Genomic DNA, 13,687 nt, shown 5'->3' with positions numbered 1-13,687 from the left:
GCACAAAAACAATGTGCATCGACCGGGAATCGAACCCGGGTCACCCGCGTGGCAGGCGAGTATTCTACCACTAGACCACCGATGCTTCACACTCACCGCCTCGTTTCTAAGCTTCTCACTCCTTAGGCAAGAAAGAAGCTGAAAAGAAGGAAGTATTCAAGTGACGTATACATTTGCTCCATATGGATGCAACTGCAGTGTCATATGCATTTAAATAGAATTATTTGTTTCCACTACACTGTACATTGCAGACCCGTGACGCATATCAAGTCAAGAATACATTTAAACATTTTTTTTAAAATAAAAATCATTTTGTGACGTAAGCAATTTCGTTTAAAGGCGTGCCTCCAGGCGTGGACAATCAATCAGAGAAATTCATTAAATTGTCTTTTCCGGCTATGCACCACATGGACAGCGTCGGTGGTGTAAAGGTTAGCATGGTTGCCTTCCAAGCAGTCGATCCGGGTTCGATTCCCGGCCGACGCATCTTTTTATTTCAGTAGGGACCGGGAATGAGAAATGTAACCTCAAAGTCCGTCGGTGAAAAGTACAAATGGCACCCTCCAATGATGAATACGCACCGTGTTGGTGTGTGTACATTCCTGTTGACACTTTATATTTCTTTTCAATCACGCTATTAAATGAAATATTGTGAGTAATCGAACGTAGAACTAGCCGTATTATTGCTTAATTGATAGCCCGACACTGTCAATGTAGTTTGCAGATAAGCACCGATTCATGTACAGAACAATGCTAAAATTCGCAGCACATCCCACCCGTAGAAGTCCTTCAAATAGAGTCATGTAAATGCATACATATTATCATTCCAACGGGCAGATGACTATTTTGGGACCCGTTTGGGACCTCACAATGGCACGACGTCATAGAAACGTGACATCACTGACAACATTCGCATTGCGTAACAGATTGAATACAGCTTTCTGGAGACGCGCTTTTTGAGAGTGTCTATTCCTTTTGTTGGCAAGAGGCACAAAAACAATGTGCATCGACCGGGAATCGAACCCGGGTCACCCGCGTGGCAGGCGAGTATTCTACCACTAGACCACCGATGCTTCACACTCACCGCCTCGTTTCTAAGCTTCTCACTCCTTAGGCATGAAAGAAGCTGAAAAGAAGGAAGTATTCAAGTGACGTATACATTTGCTCCATATGGATGCAACTGCAGTGTCATATGCATTTAAATAGAATTATTTGTTTCCACTACACTGTACATTGCAGACCCGTGACGCATATCAAGTCAAGAATACATTTAAACATTTTTTTAAAAATAAAAATCATTTTGTGACGTAAGCAATTTCGTTTAAAGGCGTGCCTCCAGGCGTGGACAGTCAATCAGAGAAATTCATTAAATTGTCTTTTCCGGCTATGCACCACATGGACAGCGTCGGTGGTGTAAAGGTTAGCATGGTTGCCTTCCAAGCAGTCGATCCGGGTTCGATTCCCGGCCGACGCATCTTTTTATTTCAGTAGGGACCGGGAATGAGAAATGTAACCTCAAAGTCCGTCGGTGAAAAGTACAAATGGCACCCTCCAATGATGAATACGCACCGTGTTGGTGTGTGTACATTCCTGTTGACACTTTATATTTCTTTTCAATCACGCTATTAAATGAAATATTGTGAGTAATCGAACGTAGAACTAGCCGTATTATTGCTTAATTGATAGCCCGACACTGTCAATGTAGTTTGCAGATAAGCACCGATTCATGTACAGAACAATGCTAAAATTCGCAGCACATCCCACCCGTAGAAGTCCTTCAAATAGAGTCATGTAAATGCATACATATTATCATTCCAACGGGCAGATGACTATTTTGGGACCCGTTTGTGACCTCACAATGGCACGACGTCATAGAAACGTGACATCACTGACAACATTCGCATTGCGTAACAGATTGAATACAGCTTTCTGGAGACGCGCTTTTTGAGAGTGTCTATTCCTTTTGTTGGCAAGAGGCACAAAAATAATGTGCATCGACCGGGAATCGAACCCGGGTCACCCGCGTGGCAGGCGAGTATTCTACCACTAGACCACCGATGCTTCACACTCACCGCCTCGTTTCTAAGCTTCTCACTCCTTAGGCAAGAAAGAAGCTGAAAAGAAGGAAGTATTCAAGTGACGTATACATTTGCTCCATATGGATGCAACTGCAGTGTCATATGCATTTAAATAGAATTATTTGTTTCCACTACACTGTACATTGCAGACCCGTGACGCATATCAAGTCAAGAATACATTTAAACATTTTTTTAAAAATAAAAATCATTTTGTGACGTAAGCAATTTCGTTTAAAGGCGTGCCTCCAGGCGTGGACAATCAATCAGAGAAATTCATTAAATTGTCTTTTCCGGCTATGCACCACATGGACAGCGTCGGTGGTGTAAAGGTTAGCATGGTTGCCTTCCAAGCAGTCGATCCGGGTTCGATTCCCGGCCGACGCATCTTTTTATTTCAGTAGGGACCGGGAATGAGAAATGTAACCTCAAAGTCCGTCGGTGAAAAGTACAAATGGCACCCTCCAATGATGAATACGCACCGTGTTGGTGTGTGTACATTCCTGTTGACACTTTATATTTCTTTTCAATCACGCTATTAAATGAAATATTGTGAGTAATCGAACGTAGAACTAGCCGTATTATTGCTTAATTGATAGCCCGACACTGTCAATGTAGTTTGCAGATAAGCACCGATTCATGTACAGAACAATGCTAAAATTCGCAGCACATCCCACCCGTAGAAGTCCTTCAAATAGAGTCATGTAAATGCATACATATTATCATTCCAACGGGCAGATGACTATTTTGGGACCCGTTTGGGACCTCACAATGGCACGACGTCATAGAAACGTGACATCACTGACAACAATCGCATTGCGTAACAGATTGAATACAGCTTTCTGGAGACGCGCTTTTTGAGAGTGTCTATTCCTTTTGTTGGCAAGAGGCACAAAAACAATGTGCATCGACCGGGAATCGAACCCGGGTCACCCGCGTGGCAGGCGAGTATTCTACCACTAGACCACCGATGCTTCACACTCACCGCCTCGTTTCTAAGCTTCTCACTCCTTAGGCAAGAAAGAAGCTGAAAAGAAGGAAGTATTCAAGTGACGTATACATTTGCTCCATATGGATGCAACTGCAGTGTCATATGCATTTAAATAGAATTATTTGTTTCCACTACACTGTACATTGCAGACCCGTGACGCATATCAAGTCAAGAATACATTTAAACATTTTTTTAAAAATAAAAATCATTTTGTGACGTAAGCAATTTCGTTTAAAGGCGTGCCTCCAGGCGTGGACAATCAATCAGAGAAATTCATTAAATTGTCTTTTCCGGCTATGCACCACATGGACAGCGTCGGTGGTGTAAAGGTTAGCATGGTTGCCTTCCAAGCAGTCGATCCGGGTTCGATTCCCGGCCGACGCATCTTTTTATTTCAGTAGGGACCGGGAATGAGAAATGTAACCTCAAAGTCCGTCGGTGAAAAGTACAAATGGCACCCTCCAATGATGAATACGCACCGTGTTGGTGTGTGTACATTCCTGTTGACACTTTATATTTCTTTTCAATCACGCTATTAAATGAAATATTGTGAGTAATCGAACGTAGAACTAGCCGTATTATTGCTTAATTGATAGCCCGACACTGTCAATGTAGTTTGCAGATAAGCACCGATTCATGTACAGAACAATGCTAAAATTCGCAGCACATCCCACCCGTAGAAGTCCTTCAAATAGAGTCATGTAAATGCATACATATTATCATTCCAACGGGCAGATGACTATTTTGGGACCCGTTTGTGACCTCACAATGGCACGACGTCATAGAAACGTGACATCACTGACAACAATCGCATTGCGTAACAGATTGAATACAGCTTTCTGGAGACGCGCTTTTTGAGAGTGTCTATTCCTTTTGTTGGCAAGAGGCACAAAAACAATGTGAATCGACCGGGAATCGAACCCGGGTCACCCGCGTGGCAGGCGAGTATTCTACCACTAGACCACCGATGCTTCACACTCACCGCCTCGTTTCTAAGCTTCTCACTCCTTAGGCAAGAAAGAAGCTGAAAAGAAGGAAGTATTCAAGTGACGTATACATTTGCTCCATATGGATGCAACTGCAGTGTCATATGCATTTAAATAGAATTATTTGTTTCCACTACACTGTACATTGCAGACCCGTGACGCATATCAAGTCAAGAATACATTTAAACATTTTTTTAAAAATAAAAATCATTTTGTGACGTAAGCAATTTCGTTTAAAGGCGTGCCTCCAGGCGTGGACAATCAATCAGAGAAATTCATTAAATTGTCTTTTCCGGCTATGCACCACATGGACAGCGTCGGTGGTGTAAAGGTTAGCATGGTTGCCTTCCAAGCAGTCGATCCGGGTTCGATTCCCGGCCGACGCATCTTTTTATTTCAGTAGGGACCGGGAATGAGAAATGTAACCTCAAAGTCCGTCGGTGAAAAGTACAAATGGCACCCTCCAATGATGAATACGCACCGTGTTGGTGTGTGTACATTCCTGTTGACACTTTATATTTCTTTTCAATCACGCTATTAAATGAAATATTGTGAGTAATCGAACGTAGAACTAGCCGTATTATTGCTTAATTGATAGCCCGACACTGTCAATGTAGTTTGCAGATAAGCACCGATTCATGTACAGAACAATGCTAAAATTCGCAGCACATCCCACCCGTAGAAGTCCTTCAAATAGAGTCATGTAAATGCATACATATTATCATTCCAACGGGCAGATGACTATTTTGGGACCCGTTTGTGACCTCACAATGGCACGACGTCATAGAAACGTGACATCACTGACAACAATCGCATTGCGTAACAGATTGAATACAGCTTTCTGGAGACGCGCTTTTTGAGAGTGTCTATTCCTTTTGTTGGCAAGAGGCACAAAAACAATGTGCATCGACCGGGAATCGAACCCGGGTCACCCGCGTGGCAGGCGAGTATTCTACCACTAGACCACCGATGCTTCACACTCACCGCCTCGTTTCTAAGCTTCTCACTCCTTAGGCAAGAAAGAAGCTGAAAAGAAGGAAGTATTCAAGTGACGTATACATTTGCTCCATATGGATGCAACTGCAGTGTCATATGCATTTAAATAGAATTATTTGTTTCCACTACACTGTACATTGCAGACCCGTGACGCATATCAAGTCAAGAATACATTTAAACATTTTTTTAAAAATAAAAATCATTTTGTGACGTAAGCAATTTCGTTTAAAGGCGTGCCTCCAGGCGTGGACAATCAATCAGAGAAATTCATTAAATTGTCTTTTCCGGCTATGCACCACATGGACAGCGTCGGTGGTGTAAAGGTTAGCATGGTTGCCTTCCAAGCAGTCGATCCGGGTTCGATTCCCGGCCGACGCATCTTTTTATTTCAGTAGGGACCGGGAATGAGAAATGTAACCTCAAAGTCCGTCGGTGAAAAGTACAAATGGCACCCTCCAATGATGAATACGCACCGTGTTGGTGTGTGTACATTCCTGTTGACACTTTATATTTCTTTTCAATCACGCTATTAAATGAAATATTGTGAGTAATCGAACGTAGAACTAGCCGTATTATTGCTTAATTGATAGCCCGACACTGTCAATGTAGTTTGCAGATAAGCACCGATTCATGTACAGAACAATGCTAAAATTCGCAGCACATCCCACCCGTAGAAGTCCTTCAAATAGAGTCATGTAAATGCATACATATTATCATTCCAACGGGCAGATGACTATTTTGGGACCCGTTTGGGACCTCACAATGGCACGACGTCATAGAAACGTGACATCACTGACAACATTCGCATTGCGTAACAGATTGAATACAGCTTTCTGGAGACGCGCTTTTTGAGAGTGTCTATTCCTTTTGTTGGCAAGAGGCACAAAAACAATGTGAATCGACCGGGAATCGAACCCGGGTCACCCGCGTGGCAGGCGAGTATTCTACCACTAGACCACCGATGCTTCACACTCACCGCCTCGTTTCTAAGCTTCTCACTCCTTAGGCAAGAAAGAAGCTGAAAAGAAGGAAGTATTCAAGTGACGTGTACATTTGCTCCATATGGATGCAACTGCAGTGTCATATGCATTTAAATAGAATTATTTGTTTCCACTACACTGTACATTGCAGACCCGTGACGCATATCAAGTCAAGAATACATTTAAACATTTTTTTAAAAATAAAAATCATTTTGTGACGTAAGCAATTTCGTTTAAAGGCGTGCCTCCAGGCGTGGACAATCAATCAGAGAAATTCATTAAATTGTCTTTTCCGGCTATGCACCACATGGACAGCGTCGGTGGTGTAAAGGTTAGCATGGTTGCCTTCCAAGCAGTCGATCCGGGTTCGATTCCCGGCCGACGCATCTTTTTATTTCAGTAGGGACCGGGAATGAGAAATGTAACCTCAAAGTCCGTCGGTGAAAAGTACAAATGGCACCCTCCAATGATGAATACGCACCGTGTTGGTGTGTGTACATTCCTGTTGACACTTTATATTTCTTTTCAATCACGCTATTAAATGAAATATTGTGAGTAATCGAACGTAGAACTAGCCGTATTATTGCTTAATTGATAGCCCGACACTGTCAATGTAGTTTGCAGATAAGCACCGATTCATGTACAGAACAATGCTAAAATTCGCAGCACATCCCACCCGTAGAAGTCCTTCAAATAGAGTCATGTAAATGCATACATATTATCATTCCAACGGGCAGATGACTATTTTGGGACCCGTTTGTGACCTCACAATGGCACGACGTCATAGAAACGTGACATCACTGACAACATTCGCATTGCGTAACAGATTGAATACAGCTTTCTGGAGACGCGCTTTTTGAGAGTGTCTATTCCTTTTGTTGGCAAGAGGCACAAAAACAATGTGCATCGACCGGGAATCGAACCCGGGTCACCCGCGTGGCAGGCGAGTATTCTACCACTAGACCACCGATGCTTCACACTCACCGCCTCGTTTCTAAGCTTCTCACTCCTTAGGCAAGAAAGAAGCTGAAAAGAAGGAAGTATTCAAGTGACGTATACATTTGCTCCATATGGATGCAACCGCAGTGTCATATGCATTTAAATAGAATTATTTGTTTCCACTACACTGTACATTGCAGACCCGTGACGCATATCAAGTCAAGAATACATTTAAACATTTTTTTAAAAATAAAAATCATTTTGTGACGTAAGCAATTTCGTTTAAAGGCGTGCCTCCAGGCGTGGACAATCAATCAGAGAAATTCATTAAATTGTCTTTTCCGGCTATGCACCACATGGACAGCGTCGGTGGTGTAAAGGTTAGCATGGTTGCCTTCCAAGCAGTCGATCCGGGTTCGATTCCCGGCCGACGCATCTTTTTATTTCAGTAGGGACCGGGAATGAGAAATGTAACCTCAAAGTCCGTCGGTGAAAAGTACAAATGGCACCCTCCAATGATGAATACGCACCGTGTTGGTGTGTGTACATTCCTGTTGACACTTTATATTTCTTTTCAATCACGCTATTAAATGAAATATTGTGAGTAATCGAACGTAGAACTAGCCGTATTATTGCTTAATTGATAGCCCGACACTGTCAATGTAGTTTGCAGATAAGCACCGATTCATGTACAGAACAATGCTAAAATTCGCAGCACATCCCACCCGTAGAAGTCCTTCAAATAGAGTCATGTAAATGCATACATATTATCATTCCAACGGGCAGATGACTATTTTGGGACCCGTTTGTGACCTCACAATGGCACGACGTCATAGAAACGTGACATCACTGACAACAATCGCATTGCGTAACAGATTGAATACAGCTTTCTGGAGACGCGCTTTTTGAGAGTGTCTATTCCTTTTGTTGGCAAGAGGCACAAAAACAATGTGCATCGACCGGGAATCGAACCCGGGTCACCCGCGTGGCAGGCGAGTATTCTACCATTAGACCACCGATGCTTCACACTCACCGCCTCGTTTCTAAGCTTCTCACTCCTTAGGCAAGAAAGAAGCTGAAAAGAAGGAAGTATTCAAGTGACGTATACATTTGCTCCATATGGATGCAACTGCAGTGTCATATGCATTTAAATAGAATTATTTGTTTCCACTACACTGTACATTGCAGACCCGTGACGCATATCAAGTCAAGAATACATTTAAACATTTTTTTAAAAATAAAAATCATTTTGTGACGTAAGCAATTTCGTTTAAAGGCGTGCCTCCAGGCGTGGACAATCAATCAGAGAAATTCATTAAATTGTCTTTTCCGGCTATGCACCACATGGACAGCGTCGGTGGTGTAAAGGTTAGCATGGTTGCCTTCCAAGCAGTCGATCCGGGTTCGATTCCCGGCCGACGCATCTTTTTATTTCAGTAGGGACCGGGAATGAGAAATGTAACCTCAAAGTCCGTCGGTGAAAAGTACAAATGGCACCCTCCAATGATGAATACGCACCGTGTTGGTGTGTGTACATTCCTGTTGACACTTTATATTTCTTTTCAATCACGCTATTAAATGAAATATTGTGAGTAATCGAACGTAGAACTAGCCGTATTATTGCTTAATTGATAGCCCGACACTGTCAATGTAGTTTGCAGATAAGCACCGATTCATGTACAGAACAATGCTAAAATTCGCAGCACATCCCACCTGTAGAAGTCCTTCAAATAGAGTCATGTAAATGCATACATATTATCATTCCAACGGGCAGATGACTATTTTGGGACCCGTTTGTGACCTCACAATGGCACGACGTCATAGAAACGTGACATCACTGACAACAATCGCATTGCGTAACAGATTGAATACAGCTTTCTGGAGACGCGCTTTTTGAGAGTGTCTATTCCTTTTGTTGGCAAGAGGCACAAAAACAATGTGCATCGACCGGGAATCGAACCCGGGTCACCCGCGTGGCAGGCGAGTATTCTACCACTAGACCACCGATGCTTCACACTCACCGCCTCGTTTCTAAGCTTCTCACTCCTTAGGCAAGAAAGAAGCTGAAAAGAAGGAAGTATTCAAGTGACGTATACATTTGCTCCATATGGATGCAACTGCAGTGTCATATGCATTTAAATAGAATTATTTGTTTCCACTACACTGTACATTGCAGACCGGGAATGAGAAATGTAACCTCAAAGTCCGTCGGTGAAAAGTACAAATGGCACCCTCCAATGATGAATACGCACCGTGTTGGTGTGTGTACATTCCTGTTGACACTTTATATTTCTTTTCAATCACGCTATTAAATGAAATATTGTGAGTAATCGAACGTAGAACTAGCCGTATTATTGCTTAATTGATAGCCCGACACTGTCAATGTAGTTTGCAGATAAGCACCGATTCATGTACAGAACAATGCTAAAATTCGCAGCACATCCCACCCGTAGAAGTCCTGCAAATAGAGTCATGTAAATGCATACATATTATCATTCCAACGGGCAGATGACTATTTTGGGACCCGTTTGTGACCTCACAATGGCACGACGTCATAGAAACGTGACATCACTGACAACAATCGCATTGCGTAACAGATTGAATACAGCTTTCTGGAGACGCGCTTTTTGAGAGTGTCTATTCCTTTTGTTGGCAAGAGGCACAAAAACAATGTGCATCGACCGGGAATCGATCCCGGGTCAACCGCGTGGCAGGCGAGTATTCTACCACTAGACCACCGATGCTTCACACTCACCGCCTCGTTTCTAAGCTTCTCACTCCTTAGGCAAGAAAGAAGCTGAAAAGAAGGAAGTATTCAAGTGACGTATACATTTGCTCCATATGGATGCAACTGCAGTGTCATATGCATTTAAATAGAATTATTTGTTTCCACTACACTGTACATTGCAGACCCGTGACGCATATCAAGTCAAGAATACATTTAAACATTTTTTTAAAAATAAAAATCATTTTGTGACGTAAGCAATTTCGTTTAAAGGCGTGCCTCCAGGCGTGGACAATCAATCAGAGAAATTCATTAAATTGTCTTTTCCGGCTATGCACCACATGGACAGCGTCGGTGGTGTAAAGGTTAGCATGGTTGCCTTCCAAGCAGTCGATCCGGGTTCGATTCCCGGCCGACGCATCTTTTTATTTCAGTAGGGACCGGGAATGAGAAATGTAACCTCAAAGTCCGTCGGTGAAAAGTACAAATGGCACCCTCCAATGATGAATACGCACCGTGTTGGTGTGTGTACATTCCTGTTGACACTTTATATTTCTTTTCAATCACGCTATTAAATGAAATATTGTGAGTAATCGAACGTAGAACTAGCCGTATTATTGCTTAATTGATAGCCCGACACTGTCAATGTAGTTTGCAGATAAGCACCGATTCATGTACAGAACAATGCTAAAATTCGCAGCACATCCCACCCGTAGAAGTCCTTCAAATAGAGTCATGTAAATGCATACATATTATCATTCCAACGGGCAGATGACTATTTTGGGACCCGTTTGTGACCTCACAATGGCACGACGTCATAGAAACGTGACATCACTGACAACAATCGCATTGCGTAACAGATTGAATACAGCTTTCTGGAGACGCGCTTTTTGAGAGTGTCTATTCCTTTTGTTGGCAAGAGGCACAAAAACAATGTGCATCGACCGGGAATCGAACCCGGGTCACCCGCGTGGCAGGCGAGTATTCTACCACTAGACCACCGATGCTTCACACTCACCGCCTCGTTTCTAAGCTTCTCACTCCTTAGGCAAGAAAGAAGCTGAAAAGAAGGAAGTATTCAAGTGACGTATACATTTGCTCCATATGGATGCAACTGCAGTGTCATATGCATTTAAATAGAATTATTTGTTTCCACTACACTGTACATTGCAGACCCGTGACGCATATCAAGTCAAGAATACATTTAAACATTTTTTTAAAAATAAAAATCATTTTGTGACGTAAGCAATTTCGTTTAAAGGCGTGCCTCCAGGCGTGGACAATCAATCAGAGAAATTCATTAAATTGTCTTTTCCGGCTATGCACCACATGGACAGCGTCGGTGGTGTAAAGGTTAGCATGGTTGCCTTCCAAGCAGTCGATCCGGGTTCGATTCCCGGCCGACGCATCTTTTTATTTCAGTAGGGACCGGGAATGAGAAATGTAACCTCAAAGTCCGTCGGTGAAAAGTACAAATGGCACCCTCCAATGATGAATACGCACCGTGTTGGTGTGTGTACATTCCTGTTGACACTTTATATTTCTTTTCAATCACGCTATTAAATGAAATATTGTGAGTAATCGAACGTAGAACTAGCCGTATTATTGCTTAATTGATAGCCCGACACTGTCAATGTAGTTTGCAGATAAGCACCGATTCATGTACAGAACAATGCTAAAATTCGCAGCACATCCCACCCGTAGAAGTCCTTCAAATAGAGTCATGTAAATGCATACATATTATCATTCCAACGGGCAGATGACTATTTTGGGACCCGTTTGTGACCTCACAATGGCACGACGTCATAGAAACGTGACATCACTGACAACAATCGCATTGCGTAACAGATTGAATACAGCTTTCTGGAGACGCGCTTTTTGAGAGTGTCTATTCCTTTTGTTGGCAAGAGGCACAAAAACAATGTGCATCGACCGGGAATCGAACCCGGGTCACCCGCGTGGCAGGCGAGTATTCTACCACTAGACCACCGATGCTTCACACTCACCGCCTCGTTTCTAAGCTTCTCACTCCTTAGGCAAGAAAGAAGCTGAAAAGAAGGAAGTATTCAAGTGACGTATACATTTGCTCCATATGGATGCAACTGCAGTGTCATATGCATTTAAATAGAATTATTTGTTTCCACTACACTGTACATTGCAGACCCGTGACGCATATCAAGTCAAGAATACATTTAAACATTTTTTTAAAAATAAAAATCATTTTGTGACGTAAGCAATTTCGTTTAAAGGCGTGCCTCCAGGCGTGGACAATCAATCAGAGAAATTCATTAAATTGTCTTTTCCGGCTATGCACCACATGGACAGCGTCGGTGGTGTAAAGGTTAGCATGGTTGCCTTCCAAGCAGTCGATCCGGGTTCGATTCCCGGCCGACGCATCTTTTTATTTCAGTAGGGACCGGGAATGAGAAATGTAACCTCAAAGTCCGTCGGTGAAAAGTACAAATGGCACCCTCCAATGATGAATACGCACCGTGTTGGTGTGTGTACATTCCTGTTGACACTTTATATTTCTTTTCAATCACGCTATTAAATGAAATATTGTGAGTAATCGAACGTAGAACTAGCCGTATTATTGCTTAATTGATAGCCCGACACTGTCAATGTAGTTTGCAGATAAGCACCGATTCATGTACAGAACAATGCTAAAATTCGCAGCACATCCCACCCGTAGAAGTCCTTCAAATAGAGTCATGTAAATGCATACATATTATCATTCCAACGGGCAGATGACTATTTTGGGACCCGTTTGTGACCTCACAATGGCACGACGTCATAGAAACGTGACATCACTGACAACAATCGCATTGCGTAACAGATTGAATACAGCTTTCTGGAGACGCGCTTTTTGAGAGTGTCTATTCCTTTTGTTGGCAAGAGGCACAAAAACAATGTGCATCGACCGGGAATCGAACCCGGGTCACCCGCGTGGCAGGCGAGTATTCTACCACTAGACCACCGATGCTTCACACTCACCGCCTCGTTTCTAAGCTTCTCACTCCTTAGGCAAGAAAGAAGCTGAAAAGAAGGAAGTATTCAAGTGACGTATACATTTGCTCCATATGGATGCAACTGCAGTGTCATATGCATTTAAATAGAATTATTTGTTTCCACTACACTGTACATTGCAGACCCGTGACGCATATCAAGTCAAGAATACATTTAAACATTTTTTTAAAAATAAAAATCATTTTGTGACGTAAGCAATTTCGTTTAAAGGCGTGCCTCCAGGCGTGGACAATCAATCAGAGAAATTCATTAAATTGTCTTTTCCGGCTATGCACCACATGGACAGCGTCGGTGGTGTAAAGGTTAGCATGGTTGCCTTCCAAGCAGTCGATTCGGGTTCGATTCCCGGCCGACGCATCTTTTTATTTCAGTAGGGACCGGGAATGAGAAATGTAACCTCAAAGTCCGTCGGTGAAAAGTACAAATGGCACCCTCCAATGATGAATACGCACCGTGTTGGTGTGTGTACATTCCTGTTGACACTTTATATTTCTTTTCAATCACGCTATTAAATGAAATATTGTGAGTAATCGAACGTAGAACTAGCCGTATTATTGCTTAATTGATAGCCCGACACTGTCAATGTAGTTTGCAGATAAGCACCGATTCATGTACAGAACAATGCTAAAATTCGCAGCACATCCCACCCGTAGAAGTCCTTCAAATAGAGTCATGTAAATGCATACATATTATCATTCCAACGGGCAGATGACTATTTTGGGACCCGTTTGTGACCTCACAATGGCACGACGTCATAGAAACGTGACATCACTGACAACAATCGCATTGCGTAACAGATTGAATACAGCTTTCTGGAGACGCGCTTTTTGAGAGTGTCTATTCCTTTTGTTGGCAAGAGGCACAAAAACAATGTGCATCGACCGGGAATCGAACCCGGGTCACCCGCGTGGCAGGCGAGTATTCTACCACTAGACCACCGATGCTTCACACTCACCGCCTCGTTTCTA

General features: G+C 42.8%; 23 non-coding genes across 23 annotated transcripts; 12 read left to right on the top strand and 11 right to left on the bottom strand.

Annotated features, from left to right (window-relative positions):
• Positions 1–14: 14 nt before the first annotated feature.
• On the bottom strand, positions 15–85 carry Trnag-gcc. The gene has a single exon. It is a non-coding gene; the product is annotated as a tRNA-Gly (tRNA).
• A 329-nt stretch (positions 86–414) lies between these two features.
• Positions 415–486, top strand: Trnag-ucc. Its single transcript has one exon. It is a non-coding gene; the product is annotated as a tRNA-Gly (tRNA).
• A 516-nt stretch (positions 487–1,002) lies between these two features.
• Trnag-gcc lies at positions 1,003–1,073 on the bottom strand. Its single transcript has one exon. It is a non-coding gene; the product is annotated as a tRNA-Gly (tRNA).
• A 329-nt stretch (positions 1,074–1,402) lies between these two features.
• Positions 1,403–1,474, top strand: Trnag-ucc. Its single transcript has one exon. It is a non-coding gene; the product is annotated as a tRNA-Gly (tRNA).
• Positions 1,475–1,990: 516 nt separating this feature from the next.
• Trnag-gcc lies at positions 1,991–2,061 on the bottom strand. Its single transcript has one exon. It is a non-coding gene; the product is annotated as a tRNA-Gly (tRNA).
• Positions 2,062–2,390: 329 nt separating this feature from the next.
• On the top strand, positions 2,391–2,462 carry Trnag-ucc. The gene has a single exon. It is a non-coding gene; the product is annotated as a tRNA-Gly (tRNA).
• A 516-nt stretch (positions 2,463–2,978) lies between these two features.
• On the bottom strand, positions 2,979–3,049 carry Trnag-gcc. The gene has a single exon. It is a non-coding gene; the product is annotated as a tRNA-Gly (tRNA).
• A 329-nt stretch (positions 3,050–3,378) lies between these two features.
• Positions 3,379–3,450, top strand: Trnag-ucc. Its single transcript has one exon. It is a non-coding gene; the product is annotated as a tRNA-Gly (tRNA).
• Positions 3,451–4,366: 916 nt separating this feature from the next.
• On the top strand, positions 4,367–4,438 carry Trnag-ucc. The gene has a single exon. It is a non-coding gene; the product is annotated as a tRNA-Gly (tRNA).
• Positions 4,439–4,954: 516 nt separating this feature from the next.
• On the bottom strand, positions 4,955–5,025 carry Trnag-gcc. Its single transcript has one exon. It is a non-coding gene; the product is annotated as a tRNA-Gly (tRNA).
• Positions 5,026–5,354: 329 nt separating this feature from the next.
• Positions 5,355–5,426, top strand: Trnag-ucc. The gene has a single exon. It is a non-coding gene; the product is annotated as a tRNA-Gly (tRNA).
• Positions 5,427–6,342: 916 nt separating this feature from the next.
• On the top strand, positions 6,343–6,414 carry Trnag-ucc. Its single transcript has one exon. It is a non-coding gene; the product is annotated as a tRNA-Gly (tRNA).
• Positions 6,415–6,930: 516 nt separating this feature from the next.
• Trnag-gcc lies at positions 6,931–7,001 on the bottom strand. The gene has a single exon. It is a non-coding gene; the product is annotated as a tRNA-Gly (tRNA).
• A 329-nt stretch (positions 7,002–7,330) lies between these two features.
• Trnag-ucc lies at positions 7,331–7,402 on the top strand. The gene has a single exon. It is a non-coding gene; the product is annotated as a tRNA-Gly (tRNA).
• Positions 7,403–8,318: 916 nt separating this feature from the next.
• Trnag-ucc lies at positions 8,319–8,390 on the top strand. The gene has a single exon. It is a non-coding gene; the product is annotated as a tRNA-Gly (tRNA).
• Positions 8,391–8,906: 516 nt separating this feature from the next.
• Positions 8,907–8,977, bottom strand: Trnag-gcc. Its single transcript has one exon. It is a non-coding gene; the product is annotated as a tRNA-Gly (tRNA).
• Positions 8,978–10,040: 1,063 nt separating this feature from the next.
• Trnag-ucc lies at positions 10,041–10,112 on the top strand. The gene has a single exon. It is a non-coding gene; the product is annotated as a tRNA-Gly (tRNA).
• A 516-nt stretch (positions 10,113–10,628) lies between these two features.
• Trnag-gcc lies at positions 10,629–10,699 on the bottom strand. The gene has a single exon. It is a non-coding gene; the product is annotated as a tRNA-Gly (tRNA).
• A 329-nt stretch (positions 10,700–11,028) lies between these two features.
• Trnag-ucc lies at positions 11,029–11,100 on the top strand. The gene has a single exon. It is a non-coding gene; the product is annotated as a tRNA-Gly (tRNA).
• A 516-nt stretch (positions 11,101–11,616) lies between these two features.
• On the bottom strand, positions 11,617–11,687 carry Trnag-gcc. Its single transcript has one exon. It is a non-coding gene; the product is annotated as a tRNA-Gly (tRNA).
• A 329-nt stretch (positions 11,688–12,016) lies between these two features.
• On the top strand, positions 12,017–12,088 carry Trnag-ucc. Its single transcript has one exon. It is a non-coding gene; the product is annotated as a tRNA-Gly (tRNA).
• A 516-nt stretch (positions 12,089–12,604) lies between these two features.
• On the bottom strand, positions 12,605–12,675 carry Trnag-gcc. Its single transcript has one exon. It is a non-coding gene; the product is annotated as a tRNA-Gly (tRNA).
• Positions 12,676–13,592: 917 nt separating this feature from the next.
• Positions 13,593–13,663, bottom strand: Trnag-gcc. The gene has a single exon. It is a non-coding gene; the product is annotated as a tRNA-Gly (tRNA).
• Between the last annotated feature and the right edge of the window lie 24 nt (positions 13,664–13,687).

Source organism: Haliotis rufescens, unplaced genomic scaffold, assembly GCF_023055435.1.
Source record: "Haliotis rufescens isolate VD_foot unplaced genomic scaffold, xgHalRufe1.0.p SCAF_5, whole genome shotgun sequence".
Taxonomy (NCBI): Eukaryota; Metazoa; Mollusca; class Gastropoda; order Lepetellida; family Haliotidae; genus Haliotis; species Haliotis rufescens.
The sequence above is the reverse complement of the archived record's forward strand: the minus strand, read 5'-3'. Positions and strand labels throughout refer to the sequence as shown.